The sequence below is a fragment of the Schistocerca nitens genome, chromosome 6 (assembly GCF_023898315.1).
Source record: "Schistocerca nitens isolate TAMUIC-IGC-003100 chromosome 6, iqSchNite1.1, whole genome shotgun sequence".
Classification (NCBI taxonomy): domain Eukaryota; kingdom Metazoa; phylum Arthropoda; class Insecta; order Orthoptera; family Acrididae; genus Schistocerca; species Schistocerca nitens.
This window is the reverse complement of record NC_064619.1, coordinates 731098601-731120073: the sequence shown is the minus strand read 5'-3', so window position 1 is coordinate 731120073 and position 21473 is coordinate 731098601.

Below are 21473 nucleotides of genomic sequence, written 5' to 3'. Positions count from 1 at the left end.
AGAGGAGTACCAGGTAGCAGAATTGTAATTGTTGTGCACGTACAATGTACCAGGAGAATATCTACGGGATTTGGAGACATCCAAGATGTGACATGTAGAAAATACAGCTGCAGTCTCTAACAGCAACATTGGCACAAAATCGGCAGAGTACCGATTCGAACTGAACTTTGAAGACAGATATAGGTATTTCAGAAGTGTAGCAATGGTCATGTACGAACCAGAAAACCACTGGTATGAGCAGTGTCAGGTTTCACCTGATACAGTTGTACTTATTATGTGTGTTCAATGTCACCCCTGGGGAAGGGGGGCGGGAGGGGACAGGATTGGGGTGGAGGTCAGGAACTTGTGTCATCATGTTCTTGATCAATAGTCTCATGACTCCACTGTTCTTGGAAAATAGGGCTCATTTGGTTGTGGGTCCTATATGTACTAATAAATAGTCAAAAGACTGAGAAGCGACTCTTCTCAACGTTTTTAGAATCTGGGTCTCATGTACTCGACTAACAACATAACAACACACTGGTGTTGAGCAAGTTGAGCAATGAAGATTTTAACAGTTGCATTTGCAGTTAAAATGTATCAGAGAAGTGTATACACAGCCCTCTGGGGGGACCATAACATGACTGGTCGGTAGCAACTCTTTTAATTTTTCAGCTGTTGTTTGACTTTTTTGCTGTTCATTGAAACTGCAAATCTTCATTCAACAAGTGAATGAGTGATCATGGCATAATAGGAAAACTCAGCGTGAACCTCCCACAGTAATTTGCTAATCTTGAAAACCACTCTATCTCCTAAGTCACTGGAAAAACTGGTAAATCTCACACAGCCTTCACTAACCTGTTGTAAGTAGGCTGTTTAGGTTTTTTTATTGGTAACGCCACCTCAGTATGAAAATCACCGGCTGTGCCGTGTGCAGTCTGTGGCTGCTTTGCATTGTTGTAATACTCAACCATTGTAGTGTTAGGCAGCTGGCTGTGAACAGCGCGTAGCGCTGGGCAGTTGGAGGTGAGCCGCCAGCAGTGGTGGATGTGGGGAGAGAGATGGCGGAGTTTTGTAATTTGTCATGATATCAAGGTAAATACATTGTTGGTTCTCTATTAATATCTTTTATCTGCTAACTATCCCTATGAGTAGTTAGTGCCTTCCATAGTTCGAATCTTTTATTTAGCTGGCAGTAGTGGCGCTCGCTGTATTGCAGTAGCTTGAGCAGCGAAGATTTTTGTGAGGTAAGTGATTTGTGAAAGAGATAGTTTAATGTTAGTCAGGGCCATTCTCTTCTAGAGATTTTGAAAGTCAGATTGCGTTGCGCTATAAATATTGTGTGTCAGGTTAAGCACAGTTGTGTAAAATTGTCAAAAGGGGACGTTTCATATGTCGACCCTTAGCCGAGGATACCTCACTGGAATCTTCTGATTTTTTCTTATAGTTTGTGTAGTTAGTGTAGCTTTTGTTTATTGCTAGCGCGTAATTGTAGAGAGAATTTCCATTGTAGTTGTAGTTTTTCATTGTTGTACAGTAAAACAGTTGTGGTATGCATGTAGATTTGCACCAAGTATTTCGCAGCTGCAATTAACTAGATATTATTTTCAGTGTTATGTTAATGTGTTCTCTTATTTTTGCTCTTCAAATTGAGTTTTTCTGTGTTGTCGTGTGAAATACTGTGACAATAATGGCGTGTGAAAAACGTAACACTAGGCTCCAAAGTAAATTGAGAAATGACAGTGAAGACGAAAGCAATATGTTAGCGCCGCAGAATAATGAATTAACTAATGTTAATAGTAGTAATTTGGTATTTGCGCATAGGGAAATGGAGCGGGTTTCAAACAATGGCGTGGACAGTGAAACAATTAGTGAAGAGGGAAGCATTATCGATCGATCGGTCGGCAATAGCTCGGCTCAGGAATCCGAAATGACGCGACACGATCTCGCAAATACTGTAGATTCAGGTTTTGGATCCTCACCGTTTTCTCAAATAAGTCAAGACACATTTTCTGCTTGTCAAAATGTGAATGTTTCCGGTGCAAATTCACTGCCGAAAAGCACTGAGGAACATGTTCCAGACACCAGTGCATTGTTATTACAATTAATACAACAAATGGGACAAACACAACAAAAGCTTCAAAAGTTAGACACAATGGAACAAAATCTTCGAAAGTTAGACACAGTGGAACAAAATCTCAAAAAGTTAGACACCACACTTGAACAAACACGTGAGGATTTAACTAATGAGTTACATCACATTGAATCGAAATGTCAAAAAGTCTGTAATGACGTAAAAACACAAATTTGTGAGCATTTCCAACCTATTTTTTCGCGTCATGAAAATGCACTACAGAATCACGAAGCAGCCATAAAAGAACTGCAAACTACTGTTCATGAAAATCATGAGACCTTGCAAGCTAAATTTGACTCAGTTGCATCTACCGATTCGGTTATGCAACTTGCAAAAACTCAGGAAAACTTGAAGGACACAGTAGATTCGATTTCAACACAAATGGACACTCTGAAACTTGGTTCAGAAAAACACACTGAGGAAATGTGTTCACTATCGGAGAAAGTAGGCGAACTTTCGGATCAGCTCACTAACTTATCTACAAAGGTAGATGATGATCTGAATGGCACAAGACCTGTAGCCTTCACTGACACAGAAGAGTATGAACAAATTAGAAAATTCAAACAAAATCAAAATCAAATCAATACACAGTACAAAAGAGAAATCCGCGAAGTACAAGATCAGCTGACACAGGTAATACAAGAATTACGTATTTCAGAGGACACTCGCGCCCCAACACGGGAAGAGGGACTTAGAAATACGGAACAGCCACAAAATAATAACACAGGGCATTTCGGAAGTTATGAAAGAAACTGGCAATGCGCACCGAATTTTGAGATGGAACGGCCGACACGACCTAACAATGAGCGATATGCGACTCGCCGACATGATGACTTTGACTATAAGCTGTTCATTACTACACGTAAATTCAAAACGTTTAAGAATTCTGCCAACGACATTCATCCACAAGCGTGGCTCGATCAATTCTCTCATTGTTTTCCCCCCAACTGGTCATTAGAACACAGATTAGAATTTATGTGTGGCTATTTAGAGAATGAACCAGCTGTAAGAATGCGTTCGGTCATTCACGATTGTCATAGTGAAGGAGAATTTTACCATGCCTTCCTCTCAGCATATTGGTCTCAAACCACACAAGACCGAGTAAAACATGGCATCATAATGATGAAACATTTCGAACAATCTGAATTCTCCAGTCTTGTGAAATATTTTGAAGACATGTTGCACAAGAATCAGTACCTGTCAAACCCATACAGCCCCTCAGAACTCATCCGCATTTGCTTAATCAAACTGCCTGAACATTTGCGACATATTATTTTGGCAGGACGTTGCAAAGACGACATTGAAGCATTTCAAGGACTCTTACAAGAACTAGAAATTGACACTGACAATCGCGGAACGCACGAGCACAACAATTACAGATCACATCCGTCGCAATTCCGCGATGAAAGAAATAATAACTGGACGCGACAAGGCTATTCTCACAACACAAATCGTGACCGAAACAGACACCACCCGTATAACAACCGTTGGCAGAGTAGTAATAATTACAGGGAAAGATCACCTCTCCGCGGTAATGACTATCACAGAGACAATCAGAGAAACAGACAATATGGGAACCAAAACAATTATTATTACGAGGGACAGAATAACTTTAGACGCAACGGTCCAGCGCGCAGTTACGATTCAGGGAGAAATTCTCCACCACTTAACCGACAAGAAAGAAACCACAGAAACTACCGACATGACGACAGACGATGTGATCGTAACGACAGACCTGAATTGCATCAGAACTGGCGGGATTTAAACAGGGCAGGGCCCTCTCGTCACGGTGAATTTGTAGAAGTTAGGTCTCCAAATCCCAATAACGACGCGCGACAACAGAGAGACAATAGGCAATGACTCACACCGCTGGCAGCCACAAAACGTTCTTATGACACTAACGACGCAGCTGCCGTAGCTAGTAATTACGTAAAAATGGAAGACATTAGGGACATCTTACTCCAAGAACACGACGTAAAACATAACAACATTGCATATCCTGTGATTCACATTACAGTAAATAACGTAAAATTTACGGCAGTACTTGACTCTGGCAGTCCCATTTCAGTAATTAGTGAAACAGCTTTTAGCAAATGCAACAAATCGAACGATTGCCCCATACTTCCGTTACGTAAGATTAAATTACAAGGTGCAATCTTTGGAAAAAGTGTAGATGTACGCCAACAAACCTACTTAGAATTCTTTTGTCAAAGCCACAGCTTCTCTATGAACTTTCTTATTGTTCCATTATTGTCGACGGAAATTATACTGGGAGTAGACTTTTTGAATAAATACAAAGCAATCTTAAGCTTTCACGATGCTGAAATAAGTTTAGAAAAAGAAGGTAAGTCAGTAGCTTTGAATTTTGAAGATTGGCTCTCAAACCATGACGAAGAAATTAATCGGCTTTACCTCCTGTTAGACAACAGTTCGGAATTTTCGACGGAACTTGACACTAACAATCACTCTGCAAGTACTGACAGGGGTGATATCGACGGCGCATTTGATACTAATGAGTTAATTCAGAATAAAATTCAAACAATTGAGAATTGTAATGACAATGATAGGCAAGACCTTTTTGAGATTTTACAAGCACATTCCACAGTTTTTACTCATAAAACAGGAACAATCAAGGGATTTCAATACCAATTTCGTGTTCGTGAGCATACTAAATTTTGTGTTAGACCATACGTAATTCCGGCGCATTATAGGGACCGTGTTAGAACAGAAATACAATCTATGCTTGACGAGGGCATTATTGAGCCTGCAGTAAGCTCATACAACAATCCATTACATGTTGTTGAGAAGAAAAATGGATCAATCAGGCTTGTCTTAGATTCGAGACAAATTAATACTATCATTATTCCTGAAACAGACAGGCCGCAAACGTTGGAAGAACTTCTTCAAAATTTCAATGGTGTAAATGTGTTGTCTTCCATTGATCTCAGATCCAGCTTTTATCAGATCGAACTTCATCCAGAATGTAGAAAATACACAGCTTTCCTTTGTTTCGGCGTTTGTTATCACTTTCGGAAACTTCCTTTTGGTTTGAACATTTCTTCAGCAGCATTCATTCGCGGGCTAAATTCCATATTACCTGAGTTCTTAAAACGTCACATCACCTTATATGTGGACGATATTCTAATAGCAGAAGCTTCATGGGAACAACATAATCGCATCCTCAACAGTTTGTTACGTATTTTTGCAGAATCTGGAATTACAGTTAACTTGGAAAAGTCTGAATTCGGTAGGTCAAAGGTGAGGTTTTTGGGACATATTATTTCTTCTGAAGGCATTCAGCCGGATCCTGAAAAGTTAGAAGCAATCAGAGCCATTCCAGTTCCATCCACAAGAAGACAAGTCCGCAGTTTTCTAGGTCTCGTAAATTTTTACCGTCGTTTTCTGAATATTCAAATCCTTGTTACACCAAAACTTTGTTCTCTCACTGGAAAAAATACTATTTGGAACTGGGACGAAGAAGCACAGTTGGAATTCAATTCTTTGAAAGAATCGCTACTTAACGCGCCAATTCTAGCTCATCCAGATCTGTCACAAGATTTCTGCCTTAGCACGGATTCTTCTAAAGTCGGTCTTGGTGCCCATTTATTTCAAGAAGCCACAGAAAATGACACTACTGTTCAGAAAACCATTGCTTTTGCTAGCCGAGTGCTACCAAATCTGAAAAAAATTATTCCGTTACTGAATTAGAAGCTTTAGCTATCGTTTGGGCATTTAACAAATTCCGTTTCTTTCTTTCTGGTAAGCACGTAAAAGTATACAGTTATCATCGTGCATTACAATTTCTTATGTCTTCAAAATTAAATCATGACAGGTTAAAACGTTGGGCATTGTTTCTGCAAGAATTCCGCTTCACAATAGTCTACATTCCCGGCAAGGAGAACATTGTTGCGGACGCACTGTCACGCGCACCGGCTGGGCTTGAGAAAAGTAACACAGAAGGCAACCTCGAGAAAAATTTCAGTATTCTTTACATTCAGAAAGTCGCCTTTGAAAACTTCATCTCCACATCTTTAAAGGACATTGCTCATGAACAAGATAAAGATCCGATTTGGAAAGACATCAAAAGCAAATGGCATGAAAAGACACACACACAGATTCGGCATTATTATCTGGTTAGAAACAACATACTGTTTAAACGCTGCACTGTTGATGACAAGCTATGGGTACTTTGCATTCCTGACGATTTTGTTAATAAGCTCATTTGGTACATTCATTTCAGCTACGCACATTTTGGTCCACGAAAATGTTATCATATTCTTCGAACGACTTGTTATTTTAACAATATGGAAAAGAGAATTCGAAGAGTCTTGTCTATTTGTAAACTTTGTCAAAAGGCGAAACCATCTACTGTCTCACATCGTGCTCCGTTGTTTCCTATTATTCCTTCTAAATTAAAAGAATTTGCTGCAGTTGATCTATTGGGACCCCTTGTCAGAACATCGAATGGATTTTCGTACGTTCTAGTCGCTGTTGAACTTACTTCCAAATTTGTTTCTTTCACTCCGTTACGTAAAGCCACTGGACGATCTGTATCCAACGCCTTTGTTAAAAATTTCTTACGTGAAGTTGGACACGTTAGTAAAGTCATTTCAGATAACGGACCGCAATTCAGATCTGCTGTTTGGTCTCGCATGCTTCGCAACCATAAAATCAAACCTGTTTTTATTTCATTGTACTCACCACATTGTAACCCCTCCGAACGGATTATGAAAGAAATCAATAAGCTTTGCAGACTTTATTGTCACAGAAAGCATCAGCATTGGGACAGATATTTACACTTATTTCAAAACGTGCTGAATGAAATGCCTCATGACTCCACTGCTTTACCACCTACTCTTGTGCTGAAGAATGAAAAACCACCGAACAGAATCAGAGAGCTTGTACCTTTCCCGAATACACGTAAACTTCGACACAAAGACATAGTTGATTTGGCTCTTAAAAATATAAAATCTGCAGCAGACAAAAGGAGAAAACTACACGGAAAAGCAAATGCAAAGAAATTGTATATTGGTCAGAAAGTTCTCATTAAAGCTCATTCATTGTCACATAAGAAGAAACACTTGAGTCACAAATTCTTTCTAGTTTACAATGGACCATACAGAATCCGACGTATACCACATGATAATTGCGTTGAAGTTGAAACTCTGCGTACTAGGAAGAGTGAAGGTTTACACCACATTTCACATGTAAAACCGTTTATTGAAAGATAATCTGCTTTTTTTTAATGCAACATATTGGTTTACTTGCAAATACATTATGGATTCAAGGTGCTTTCTGAGAGATACCAGGTGACACAGTGGTTAGTCTATTTGACAGCTACACGACTATATCACGACGCTACTAATGTGTGACACAATTCACCTTGTTGCTTTTGCGGTGTATCTGTTTTATATCTGCACAGTTTTTCTGAATTCTTCTGGAAAGTAAAACATGTTTTAGTAGTAACTTTTGTGGTATAGCAACAATGAGGCAGCCTTTTCCGTAGCACAACAATACGTTACAGCACAATACTTTCTTCATCACAACAATAAGCGTAATAACTAAGATATCTATACGCAAAGCATTTCACTTTTGTGTATCATCAGGTAAGTACATTGACTTCTGCAGAACTTAGCTTTCGGAGGACGATAACTACGACACTTCCACAGAGATTATCTTACAACATGACGCACAGTTTAGCGCTACAGGACACGTATTTGAGTGATTAATTTTGTACTTAAAACATTTATTTTTAAATATTTTTGAATTACAAAGATAGTTTTCCGAGATACATTTCATTCCATTGATGTAATTTGTAACACCTGAGGGTATAATTACATTTATCCTCAGGGGGGTACACGCTTACTTTGTGTACCATGTGTGTGGCAACCACAAGGAACCCTAGCTAATATGGTATTTGCTTATACAACTTTACACATCGGTATCATATTTCTCCAACACAGTATTACACAGCTATCTGATTATTTACCTGAGAGAAACAAACATTTTTTTTACTGCATTAGTGACAGATGTTTACGTAATTACACAGTTGAATAACTTCATACGTATGAAATTGTATTTTGTCTGTACTTTGTAAACTGTTCATATTTTTTCGGAACCATTGTGATACAATGTGAGCTTTGAATGATGTGTTTGGTATGGAATCATGATTTTAAAGTACGTTTGAGGCAGATGACACTTTTGAAATGAGCAGAGAATTTTTTTTAGGATTTGAAATTATTGCAGAAAGCTACGACGTTTTTGAGAGTTGACTGAGGTGTTATGATGTTATTTTTTACGACGACGATGTGTATTATGTTGTTGAGGTATGTTTATGATTAGTAAGCTAATGTTATATGAAGAATTTGATTATGCTATGTATCTAATGATGAAGTATTGAAGAAGCGTCGACGAATTTGTATATGTGTAATAAGGTAAGGAGTAATGAGTAGCGGTTAGGAACTCTGCCTTGTGAAGACGTATGTTGGAAACCGAGAATCGTACTTTTAGAATTATGAAATGTGTGTAAATGCGTGAATGTATCACAATGCCGACGAAAATTTTTTGGACACTGTTATATTCATGGGATTTTGATTTTTACAGGTTTGCAACGCTAATTCTTGACCTGTGAAATATTTTTATTTAAGACTGCCATTGTAGCGGAAACTGCTGTCGTAAATATTTCCGTACGAAAGTTAAGTGACCACCTGCACGTAATACGTCGTGGGCACACAGCTGTGTCAGACACCTGGGCGACAGCCGCCCGAACAAAAAAAAACCATTAGCCTTCCAGCGGCACAGGTAGAAGAAAAAAGAGGTCATTATAATCGCTATTGACGTTCCTTTGTAGAAAGCATCGCAACATTTCGCGGCTATTGTCGTGCTAATTGAGAGAAATGCCATATGGCTAGTGAATGACGTTTCACACCTTGCTTTGCCCATTTTGTTTAATATCTAGTTTCTAGCTGCACTGCAGCACTGGTTAAAATAAAATTTTATAGATGTACTAATATAAATATTTTCTGTCTGCAGATCTATTAAATAATAATTTTGTAATCCACATTCTTCGAAAAAGGAGCTCTTGGAATGGAAAGAACAATAAGAAGGGACTAATACCAGGAACTGCATACATAATTTTCTTTTCAACTACTGAGTAATTTTTTGTAGAATTAGTTTTTGTGGTGCACCACTTTAATTACATAGACATTAAGATGTGATTATACATTTCCCTTATCTGCATTGTTGTCTTTACTGTAATATTTTTCTGCTTGAGCGTTGTCATGTTTAGATATAATTTATTGCTTTTGCTTCTGCTGTTTGCCAGGCATAATGTTACTGAATTTGATTTTGTATTACGCTGTTAAGCCAGTTTTACTAATGATTATTTTATTGTTTGCTGCGCATTGCCTCATATTAGTTGTAATGTTGAATTGCTTGGTAATTTAGATTTACTGTAGCTTGCTTTGCCAGTTTGAAATATTTGTCATTGATGTTTATTGTTTTATGTGATGCTGCATTGCCTCGTCCCTTGGTATATATATCTGAGCTCAGTAGATTTAAGTTAGCTTAAGAGGGGGTAGACTATATAAGAAACTAACTATGATGAATTGGAAGAAATGCATTGAGAAGCCGCAAGAAACAGATAGGGCCAAAATGAGTATTGTACAATGAGCCATATTTATTTTGAAAGAATTATGGTTGGAATACAGAAAAGAGGTACAGATAGGACTTTTGGAAATAATGAGGAACGAAGGGAGATCTCCAAGAACAAAAAAAGTTTTGTTCGCAAGATACTGCAGTAAAAGAAACCCTGTCCTTTCCTTGTGTTATCCCACTATGTGTTTGTGTTCCCTTGTGTATTTGTGTACTTCCTGTCTTTAGTTGTTTATCTGATAAGACATATGTTGTAGAATTTTTCTAATACCATGTTATTTACTTTGTAAACATGTTTAAACAGTATTTGTTCTGTTTTGTTTTAATGCTCATGTGGAAGTTGATATTCCAAAAGTTATTCTGATCTTTATGTATGTACTTATGTCATTATTTTTGTAACACTCATGTATTTGTTTATTTCTATTCTTTTGTAAAGCCCCTATTCCTACAAATGTTATCTGTATTATTATGTTTTTAATGATGTATTTTATACCGTTGTTATTGTATTCTTATGTTATAAAATTGTAATTGACACCAGGTCATCAAATTAAGTAACTTGTAAGTTACATTTCACTGCACACGTTTTTGTTGGTCATAATATATGGACAATATGTGACAAGTAGGGACTGTTAGTGTTTGCACGTGTGTTAATAATTCAGCAAGGGACTGGATAACAGCATTGCTGGTTCTAAGGACAATTCCAAAAACTTTGTGAGTGCACAAGTGGTGGTTATGGACTTGCTATATTATCCGCAAGACTCTTCAATGGTGATTGTGTACCTGCACAGTCATAACAGATGGCTGCTAGCCATCTCTACCAGGACTACAGTGGGTCTGCTCTGTGATGACCTACCCACCAATACTCTTCAAAACTTCGACTGACTCCGCTGTGGGTTTGCTCTCTTGTGGCCCATTACCTGTCAGCATGTCGAGAGTCAGCACTGTCTTTCCGTTGGAAGGACAACACTACTTCTTCAAGACTGCATGGAAATCCACTACGTCTGTGTGCATTGTCTTTTACTGCTCAGACTTTGAGAAAAACACTGCAATGTGATGAATGATCAGGACTGTCTTTAGGGACTGTGAGAAAATTTTAGCTTTTGACCAACATTGTATCAATAAGTGTGTGCATTTGATTTATTTGTTATTGTAATTACGATTATGAAAAATTTTAACAAATATGTATTGCCCACTGCCCAACCCAATTTGTAAAATTTTTTGTGGGGAGCATGGGGGCTATGTAAGTAAGCTGTTTAGGTTTTTTTATTGGTAACGCCACCTCAGTATGAAAATCACCGGCTGTGCCGTGTGCAGTCTGTGGCTGCTTTGCATTGTTGTAATACTCAACCATTGTAGTGTTAGGCAGCTGGCTGTGAACAGCGCGTAGCGCTGGGCAGTTGGAGGTGAGCCGCCAGCAGTGGTGGATGTGGGGAGAGAGATGGCGGAGTTTTGTAATTTGTCATGATATCAAGGTAAATACATTGTTGGTTCTCTATTAATATCTTTTATCTGCTAACTATCCCTATGAGTAGTTAGTGCCTTCCATAGTTCGAATCTTTTATTTAGCTGGCAGTAGTGGCGCTCGCTGTATTGCAGTAGCTTGAGCAGCGAAGATTTTTGTGAGGTAAGTGATTTGTGAAAGAGATAGTTTAATGTTAGTCAGGGCCATTCTCTTCTAGAGATTTTGAAAGTCAGATTGCGTTGCGCTAAAAAAAAAAAATATTGTGTGTCAGGTTAAGCACAGTTGTAAAAAATTGTTAAAAGGGGACGTTTCACTGTTCTCCACACTCGCTAATTACATGTTCCAAATACTTCACTTGTTTCAATGCAAAATGTGCCATTTCTATCCTTAATATGAGGCATGAAGAATGGACCTTTTAAAAACTTCCTTCTATAATTCAAATTTTTGCTTTATGTCCTTTGCAAATTCAGTAATGTCGTCAAGATACACTATACACTTCTATCGCCTCAATCTTCTCAAAACTGTATCCAACGCTCATTGAAACATGACTGATCATTTTCTAAATCAAATGGCTTTCACCGATACTGGGAATGACCCAAAGGAATTATAAATACTGTTTTCTCTTGCCCTACATCTACTTGATAATATCCATGTGGAAAAATATTTTCATTGTGCCAAGTACCCTATGTTTTCCATAGTATTTGGTACTGGATATCTGTCTGTAATCGTACATGTATTGAGGTACCTGTAATAAAGGGAGAAGTGATATTTCCTTTTCTATCTGAAGACACCTTAGACACTCTAACGAATGGTGTACCCTATGGACTTGTGCTTTCCTCGGTGATTGCTGGTGAACAACCCTAGCATTACTATCTATAGATGGGGTGACCTGTATGGCTTATGATGCACAGGTGATTGGGTTCAGACAGGACTACTATGCTTCGCCAGAGTTGCTGCTAATGGACCCAAAGGATTAAAAAGCCTCTTGAATCCCACAAATTATTTTTCGATAGGTACTTTTTGCAACCATTCAAAATCTACCACTTGTATGTATAATGCATTTATATCAGTGGCTTGCCCATGGATGAAGTTTGAACTTATCCAGTCTAGATCATTCTTGTCTAGAACATCCAAATTGGCAATCAATAATATTTAGAGAGCTTTGAGGCCTCGGCATCAAAATTATCTACGTTGATCAGCATTACTTGTTCACCATTTGTTTCACCTACACACTTCTGCATATGAAACACTGTTAAGTACCCAGCTCATTGTTCTTCTACAATGTTTATTTCACACACAATAACTCTGCAAGTAATTCTGTTCCTACATTCACCAGAAGTAGCTTCCTTGTACCTTGTGGTACATTATCACATAAACTGAGTCTTAATAACTTTGTAAGTAATTTAATTCGTTTGTCCTTCATGACAGATGAGCCCTGCAAAAATACATCATTGACAACAGTTTCCTTTAGTACGAACAAAGGTCCCCAATGTCCGCTATGTATTTTCAAATGTCAGCTTTAGCATGGTGCCTATAAATGTAAAACAATCCTAGGATTGCACAGTACCCTCCACTTGTATGGGGCATTACGTCCTGCTCCCCAATTCCCGAATTTTTGTACTACAATATAAGAACTTAACGTTACTGATCCTTGTGATTGAACGTTATTCCACCCACACCACATAACCTATAAGGTGGAACGTTTAACTACCTGTAGACTTGCCACAGACATACGGACCTTCTGTCTCCCTTGCCAATCAAGAAACATTTCCTTCTACACAGGTTTTTTGTAGCATCAAATATAACTGGGAACGCCGTTCACTGGGTTCGAAGTTGACATTACATTTAACAGTTGATTATTTGCATTTCGTATTCTACCATTATACTCCTTAATCCTGCAGTCCAACTCCTGGTCTTCTACTTTCCCACATTTCTTACACTATGGCTGGCTACACTCCCTTCACATTTGACCTAACCGTCTACAGTGATGGAAATTCACATCATTTGAGGATACAGTCCTCCTATTAAGACATTAATCTCTATACCTGTTTCTTCCAGCATACTTCGTTCACGAATAGAATGAGCCAGATTCGTCACAAATTCTTCACTCTCCCCCCATCGCACATTAGGCGGCAGACCCATTAGAGAGCCTCTATTGCACTGTCTTAAGCTTCCAGTAGAATGATTTCATTTGCTGAACATTATCACTTCGTTTGCCGCAACACACTTTCAGTCTTCATATAACCCATTCTATAGATAATATAGGTCGTAAATGCAGACAGGATTTAAATATATGATGCCAAAAATTCAAACAATATTCTCAACTTACACTGGGTGTGGTTTAGCATAAGTATAGTTTATTGATTACCTTTTGTGTTGAATTATCACAGCGATAAGGTTAATGATTCTTGAAAATATTAATAAAACCGTGCTCCACGTTAACCAGCATGTACTCCCAGTAAACTACCAAAGCTTTTTTTTAAGCCTCGTCACTTGTGTTGGATGTTAAAAGCTCTGCAATAGCTAAACTTCATTTTAAGCTGAGTTTATGCTAAGGCTATCATATGTGCCAATATTATTACAAGTCCAAAAACTCGCTGACTCATGGAAATATTCTGTGTTGCGTCTGCCCAACTTGCAAGTATTCCTACAACTTGAAAATGCTTACATATTCAAAAAGTATGCTAATTCGAGTGAGACCAACTTTCAAGAATTATTGCAAGTTCGAAATACTGTGTCACAAGCGAGAATGTTGTAAATGCACATGATTTGGTCCTAAAAAATTTGCTGCGTTTTCCGCCATCACCACGCTGATAATTTCACAAGTTTACAAACTTTTACTCGGAAGATTACAAACACATTGAGATCACTACTTACTCACTTCTGATTTATAAATACGTGTCCACTGCTACAGACCTCCAGAACGACTGTTTCTGACCAAGATGGCCACCACCTATTTAAGCCCTTAGAGCGTCGTTCCAAAAGATCTGGTACAAAGCTGATCATACATTTTACAAACATATATCATATATTACACATATACATATAACATGCCAGATTGAACTTAATTTCTATCACCTTTAAGATAATGTACGTCGCTTTCTATTGAGTCTTTTAGATTTCTCATAAACTACAGTAATGCCACTGATATCAATGTTTAACGATGACTTACTATGTGAAAATTATAAATATATAGGAGTTAATACATTTACAGATAAGCAGAGTAGCCTAATGTATTACACTGCGACTGCTTTCGCCACTTTATTCCTTGTTTTGTGTAAAACTGAGCTTTTAATAGTACAGAATACATAGACTGTCATATAGTTTAAATTATCTTGTATTCTTCCGATACTCTCTGATAGAGCTCTTCAGACTCTATACATTCAGACATGGTTTATCCATTTCAGCCAAGACTTTGATAATATACGAGTATTAATTTAAAATTTCATATTGTCTGCAACACTTAGTTAATTCATAAGTCAGAAACTACTTGTATGCTTCTGTAAGTGTGTTTAATTATGTTATAGCTTTCTTGGATCAAGTTTTACGGGATATTGGTCTATTTAGTAAGTATGGCAGTCCCTCGTTTCCACCATGGTGGCTGGAACGTCACGTTCCTCTCCAGTGACCAAGTGCACCTGGGTTTTCACAGTCTCCCTGTTGAACTGCTCCCTGAAACCGCAGCGCCCTCCTACTGTCGAGGATACCTCGCATGACGTCGGGTATGAACCTGCTGACACTATCAGCTCCATAGACTCATGAGATTCGAAGGATTGCGATTAATGCAAACAGCAGTATCCTGGAACAATAAGATGCAGTCTTGATAAACCAAGATTCTGATGCCGTCGACATTCGGTGATGATGATGATGATGACGATTGATGGCGGAGGGCCCTAAACAGCTAGGTCAGCAGCGCCCTTGCATTAATGTTATACCGAAGAAGATTTTCATAATCTATGGAAGAAGATGAATAACCTGGAAAACTACGTTTATACCCAGCACAGGAAATTTAACGCAATCCCAAAAAGGTGAGGTTCAGAAAAGCCCGTAAAAAAAAAAAAACCGGCGAGACACAGCGGGATAGCTAAATAAAATCGTGGAGAAAATACCTGCAAAGATGCTGTTAAAAATGGGACAAATAAATGTGAATGGATGACGACATAGAAATAATACGTGACCCAGCCACTTTGTTACACATTAAGATCTCACACTAGGTATTTTGGGAAGAATTTCGGACACCACGCAAAATTTTAAGACACGAATATCACTAGCCTCGTTATCAGCTAAAATAGAGGGAAGAGGATGTGAGAGACCCAGCTCAACCCTCAGTTTGTCATATAAAACGCACTCAGTTAAAAGACGTCGAACTGACAGCTGTGCCCCTCATCTCTCACATACTGGGGCTTCTCCCGACGTAAGAGGAAGCCATGTGTCAATCGACAGTGTCCCACTCTGAGTCGCGAGCGGAAAGAGTTGATCCATGGTCGCACTGAAGTCTTGATGGAGCATAGATTATTGTTCCTCACTTCCAGCCACTGGGACTCCCACCAACATGTGGCCTTCCTGGTCACAAATGAAGCGACAGCCCGCAGAGGGACTGAACAGCGGGCAGGAGGAGGAAGGGATCAAGCATCCTTAGCAGCAGCATCAGCGAGTTCGTTTCTATGAAACCCAGTAAGAAATGACTTCCTTGTTTTGCCTTCGTAAGAGAAGGAGAGCGTCCTGCACTTGTTGCACCATTCGATCTGCTGGGTACACCTGTCCAACAGCGAGAAGGGCTCATTGAGAGTCAAAGCAGATTATAAATTTTTTGTCACGACGTCGTCTCCATTGCCCTCAGGATAGCAAACAGTTCCGCGTAATAAACTGAAAACTGCTCTAGGAGCCCTATCCTGAGGAACAACCGAAAACATCTCCCTGCTTAGAAATATTCGTATAGATGGTAATAAAATCTGGGTGGCTACGTAAAATATCAATAAATTTTAATTTTAAAAATACGGTCTGCTTACAATGCTTCTTGTAAGCAGTGAGTTCTAAAAGCAATCAGGGCCTCGGTAGTAGTCAGGGGGAGACTCTACACTACCCCTGGCTTTGAACCTGAATGCACTCCACCTGTAAAACTCAAGGCTCTCCCTTGCACAGATCCCAAATGGCCGTGTGGCTTGTGGTCGATGATCGAACAGTCGTTCCAGTGGCGGCTGAACAACGTATCTGGATGCTGGCGACGTAGGAACGGACAGTGCCCTGTATGCTTGGCGTACCACGAGAAGGAGACGTCGAATAGACAGTGGAGGCTCACCAGCCTCCGCACACAAACTAACAACAGGGCTCGTGCGATAGGCCCCTGTTGACAGCCTAATACCCTCGTAGTGAACTGCATCCAGCATTTTAAGGTATGAAGTCCTCACTAACTCATAAACCTGGCATCCTTATTCAAGCCAGGGTCGCACAAAGGCCTTATAGAGTTGGAGCAGACGCGCTCTGTCGGCTCCCGAAGGTCTATGACTGACACTTGTAAGGGTGTTTAAGGCCTTGAGACATCTCAGTTTCAGTTATTGATGGTGTGGCAACCGTATTAACTTTTCATCAAAGGTACGACACAGATCCTTCACCTTTCCCTTAAAACTGAGAACAGTGTCCCCCAGTTTTAGAAAGGGGGAAATTAAACAGACCGCGGGAACGATTAAAATCAACACAATCTGTTTCCTCTAATGAGAATTTAAAACTTGTGGTGCAACACCATTCATCCAACCGCCTGATCGTCAGTTGCAACTGCCGAGTAGCCGTGGTGAGGCTGGAGGATGCACAGTAGATGTAAAAGTCGTCCACAAACAAAGAACATAGTACTGGACGTCGCACTGTGGTTGTAATACTATTGATTGCGATGACGAAAGCCGTGACACTTAAAACAGTCCCTTGAGGGACACCATTCACCTGCCTAAAACGCTCAGACAGCACATTACCAATCCTGTATCTAAAATATCTGTCCGAGAGAAAGGACGGTATGAAGGTAGGTAGACATCCACGGAAACCACACTAATGCAGGTGCGACAAAATATTATGCCACCAGGCAGTGTCATAGGCCTTTTCCAAAACGAAGAAAACAACGATAAGGTGCTGCTAAGGAGGAAAGCTTGTTGAATTGCAGCTTCGAGCAGGGTCAGGTTATCGAGAGTGGAGCGATACGTCATGAACCCACACTGGGAGCGACTGGGCAGGGACCTGGTTTCCAGAATCCACACTAGACGCCGATTGACCATACGCTCCAGTGTCTTTCCGACGCAGCTTGTTAGGCTAACACTAAGATAACTACCAGGGTCTGTTCGATCCTTTCCTGGTTTTAAAACTGTCATTAAAATACAGTCCTTCCAAGAGTTGGGAAAGTCGCCAGTTATCCAAATTTTATTGGAGAGCTGAAGGAGGACTTCCTTCGTCTGTCAGTCCAACTGTTGCAACATGCTGTAGGTTACCAGGACGCTTCCAGGGTTCGTATCACAAGCAAGTGACACTGGAGAATCCAGCTCCCACAGAGAGATAGACTGGTTGTATTCTTCCATGATGGTGGAACGGAAATCAAGATCGGCCTTCTCCTGTGACTCCCGATATCGACAGAAGTGTAATCCTGGCTGGAATCGTCCGTAATGGATTTATATGATTTAGCTATTGTCTGAGCTATATTCCCTGTCGATGTTACAACAGACCCGTGTATTCGTACAGCTGCTATTGGCAGGCGAGAGTTGTGCCTTGAGATCCTCCTAATGGCTTCCCATACTTTACATGTGGGTGTGGACCTATTGATGTAGTTCAGGAACTCTTACCAGGACCTCTGTTTCCTCTCCCGAATTATTCTCCTCGCCTTTGCATGCGCCATTCGAAAGTTTGCAAGATTATCATCTGTAAGGCATCGACTAAATCTGCACATTGCTGCCCTCCTGATTGAAAATCGGCACTCATCGTTCCACTAAGGGACAGGTCACTTCCTAGGCATTTTCGCAGACTTTGGGATGGATGTGATGTGTTGGCAGAAGAGCCAACACCGTGTTGCTAGAGGAGGCCGAAATGCACGCGTTTAAGCTCACGCAGACTGGCGTGAGGTCTGGAACAGTTAAAGGAATTATCCTATCAAGAAAAGAACGTAGTTGCTTGAATACTTAACTTTAATCCATAATTGGAGAACATCGCTCTTGTTGATACATGAATTATAATCTCAATATAAACCGGTAATGGCGCCTTGCTAGGTCGTAGAAAATGACGTAGCTGAAGGCTACGCTAACTATCGTCTCGGCCAATGAGAGCGTATTTGTCCGTGAACTATAGCTCGCAAAGTTGGCTGAAAAACTGGGGCGAGTGCTAGGACGTCTCTCTAGACCTGCCTTGTGGCGGCGCTCGGTCTGTAATCACTGAAAGTGGCGACACGCGGGTCAGACGTATACTAATGGACCGCGGCCGATTTAAAGGCTACCACCTAGCACGTGTGGGGTCTGGCGGTGACCCCACAGGATGCATCAATGGCATGGTGAATCACAACTGTAATGCGATCCACCCAGTCATGGATGTCGTCACATTGCTCCAAAACAGCTAACTACCTGTAAAGCATCCACTTAGCCTTTCTGAACAACCATGTCGGTGGTTTTCTTTCAGGATCTTCTCCACCAGGCAGATGGATCCAGATAGCGAAATGGTCACTACCAGGAAGGTCATCGTCCACTGCCCACTGAGCAGTGTCTCCAAGTGCAGGCGAGCAGAAGGAGAGATGGCCGTAGACGAACCTGTAGTGGTGCTGTAATCTGCAAGACCGACGCTTTGGGCAAGTGGTGTGAGAACTCCATAGCGCACTGTGTGCATTCAAGTCCCCTAAAACGAGGAATGGGTGGGGGAGTTCATCAAGAAGACGAGTGAGGACCCCACTGTCAAGAGGCTCATGAGGTGGTAGGTACAAAGAGCACACAGTAAAGTGCGCTTGTAGTGTTGTTGTTAAGGAAATAGGTGAGGAGTGAAAAGTGTCCTTTAGAAACACTGCAACCCCACCTTTTGTCCTATCGCCAGTAAGGTCTTCTTCTCTGTAAAGGTGATACCCTCCAAGTACAGGTGTGTCAGTCTAGTTAAAATGAATCTCTTGAAGGCAAAGGCAAAAGGGTCTGTCGTGTACAAGGAGTGTCAAGTCCTCCAGATGAGTCTTGTGTCCATTGATATATCATTGGCGTACGGGAGCCATTTCATCAATGTGGTCTTGATTTACCCCTGTCTTTGCGCGGACGTGGTGAGGCGCTTGTAGAGCGAGGCAGGGTGGTGGGGCTGACTTTGTCTGATGCTGAGGCATCAAAATCCTTGATGTCCTCATCATCAGACATGCCAGAATGACATCTGATGGCGCCCAGGTCAGCTTTTGACCCGAATGTTGAGTTCCTTACCCCGCTCCCTTTCCCAGTAACGATAAGGGGGAAGGGGGGTGGTGAGAGTCACCTTTGTTTGAAGAAAGTTGCCGTTGAGAGGCACTCTGCTTTTGGGGTTCCTTTGGGCTGCGCCCGGCGGAAGCATTACTGGTGTCTTCCATTGTAGCTGCCTGGATCACTATGTCTTCACTCGGATTTGGCACATGCAGGGGCAAGTACAGGTGGTAGTGGTGGATAATGGTACACTCGACGTATTCTGAGTCGAAGCGGCGACCTTAATAACAGGTTTCTGCTGTATAAGAAGTGGCAAAGACCGGGGGTTTCATTGCCTGATAGTCCTTTTTGGCTTTTGCGTAGGGGGTCCGCTTGGTCACCGAATTCCTCAGTTTTACTTCCCTTTGCAAAAACAGGGCAGGCTCGGATCCAGACTGGGTGGCTCCCAGAACAGTTAATGCAGACTGCTGGAGATGGATAGTTAGTCCGAGCTTCATGGGCTGTCATTCCACACTTCCCAGAAGTCGCTTCGCCTCTGCAACTTAGCGTTGTATGCCCAAAACGCTGGCATTTGAAGCCTCACATAGGGTTAGGTACATAGGATCGAACCCTAAGTCGGAGTAAACCTGTCATGATGTGTCCAGGTAGCGTTGGAGACTTGAACGTCACAATAAAAGTGGCAGTCTCCTGAGTCTCTCCATTGTTCCTGCTTGTGTTTTGTTCCAAATCTATGATCTCCTGCGGTGCCCATTCTTGTTTCAGTTCAGCAACGTCTATGTCCACAATATCCCCGTAGGTTACCACACCTTGGCTGGAGTTAAGGGAGTTATGCAGCTCAATAATGATGCCGTACTCACCCAATTTCTGCGACTTCATAATAAGTTCCACCTGCTTTGTCTGGTTAGTCTCGACAAGCAAGGAACCAGTTCGCTACCGTTTAATAGCCAGCCAACTCTTCTAAGCCTTTATGGATATAGGAGGGGGACACTTTTTCAAACGCCCCCTCCTTCCTCTTGATCACTACAAAGACGTTGGGATTCATGACTCCTTGAGCACCGTTACTGATAAAAAGTTGATTATCAGGAGAACTAGCCTCCCTCATTCTGTTTGATGAATGGGTGAGAGATCTCCCAGGCGGTAGACCCTACCTGCTGGGAAGAGGAAAAGAAGATTTCGAGGGTTCCATTTCGGTCCCACGAGCAGCTACGGAAATAAGGGTCCACTCAGATCTCCCCCCGCGTTCCTGAGTTTTGCCTTATACGAATCAGGTGCGGCAGGTTCCCCAGAGGTTCCCCGCTAACGACTGTTCCACCTCAACAGCCATGCATCTCATCAGCGAGCAGCACACCTTGAGATTGAGGGGTTGTTTATAGAGGTTTATTCCATCGTCACGATGCGGGCAGTGAAGCCAACCAGTCCGCAGCTCAGGAATCGTGGGGTCGCCAAGGCCGTACTGTGCAAACAAATGCTGAGCCCTTGAGATCGTCGACATTCGGCAGGTACTGGTATATCTACTTATTAGAAGAGGCATATCTTCATCTCAGAAACAAATAACGTGGAAATACTGTCTGTGAATGAGAGACACCATGCTTGTCCTTCAGTTGTATTCAATATGCAGGTGCCGTTATTCCTATCAACGTCGCACTTCGGCGCTGATATTCAAACCATCTGCATGTAAAAGCATATAGTGCACTTCAGCTAATTTGCCGTTTATTGCATGTCGCCTTCAAGGTCAAAGTCCCGCAGCTTTAATGACCGTTGGTTTAGATGTGATTCTTCTGTACTAAATTACGAACTACTCGGGTGGCAGTTATTCGTCATTGAATACTATTACTTATGAAAGCACTAAGCTGTTTCC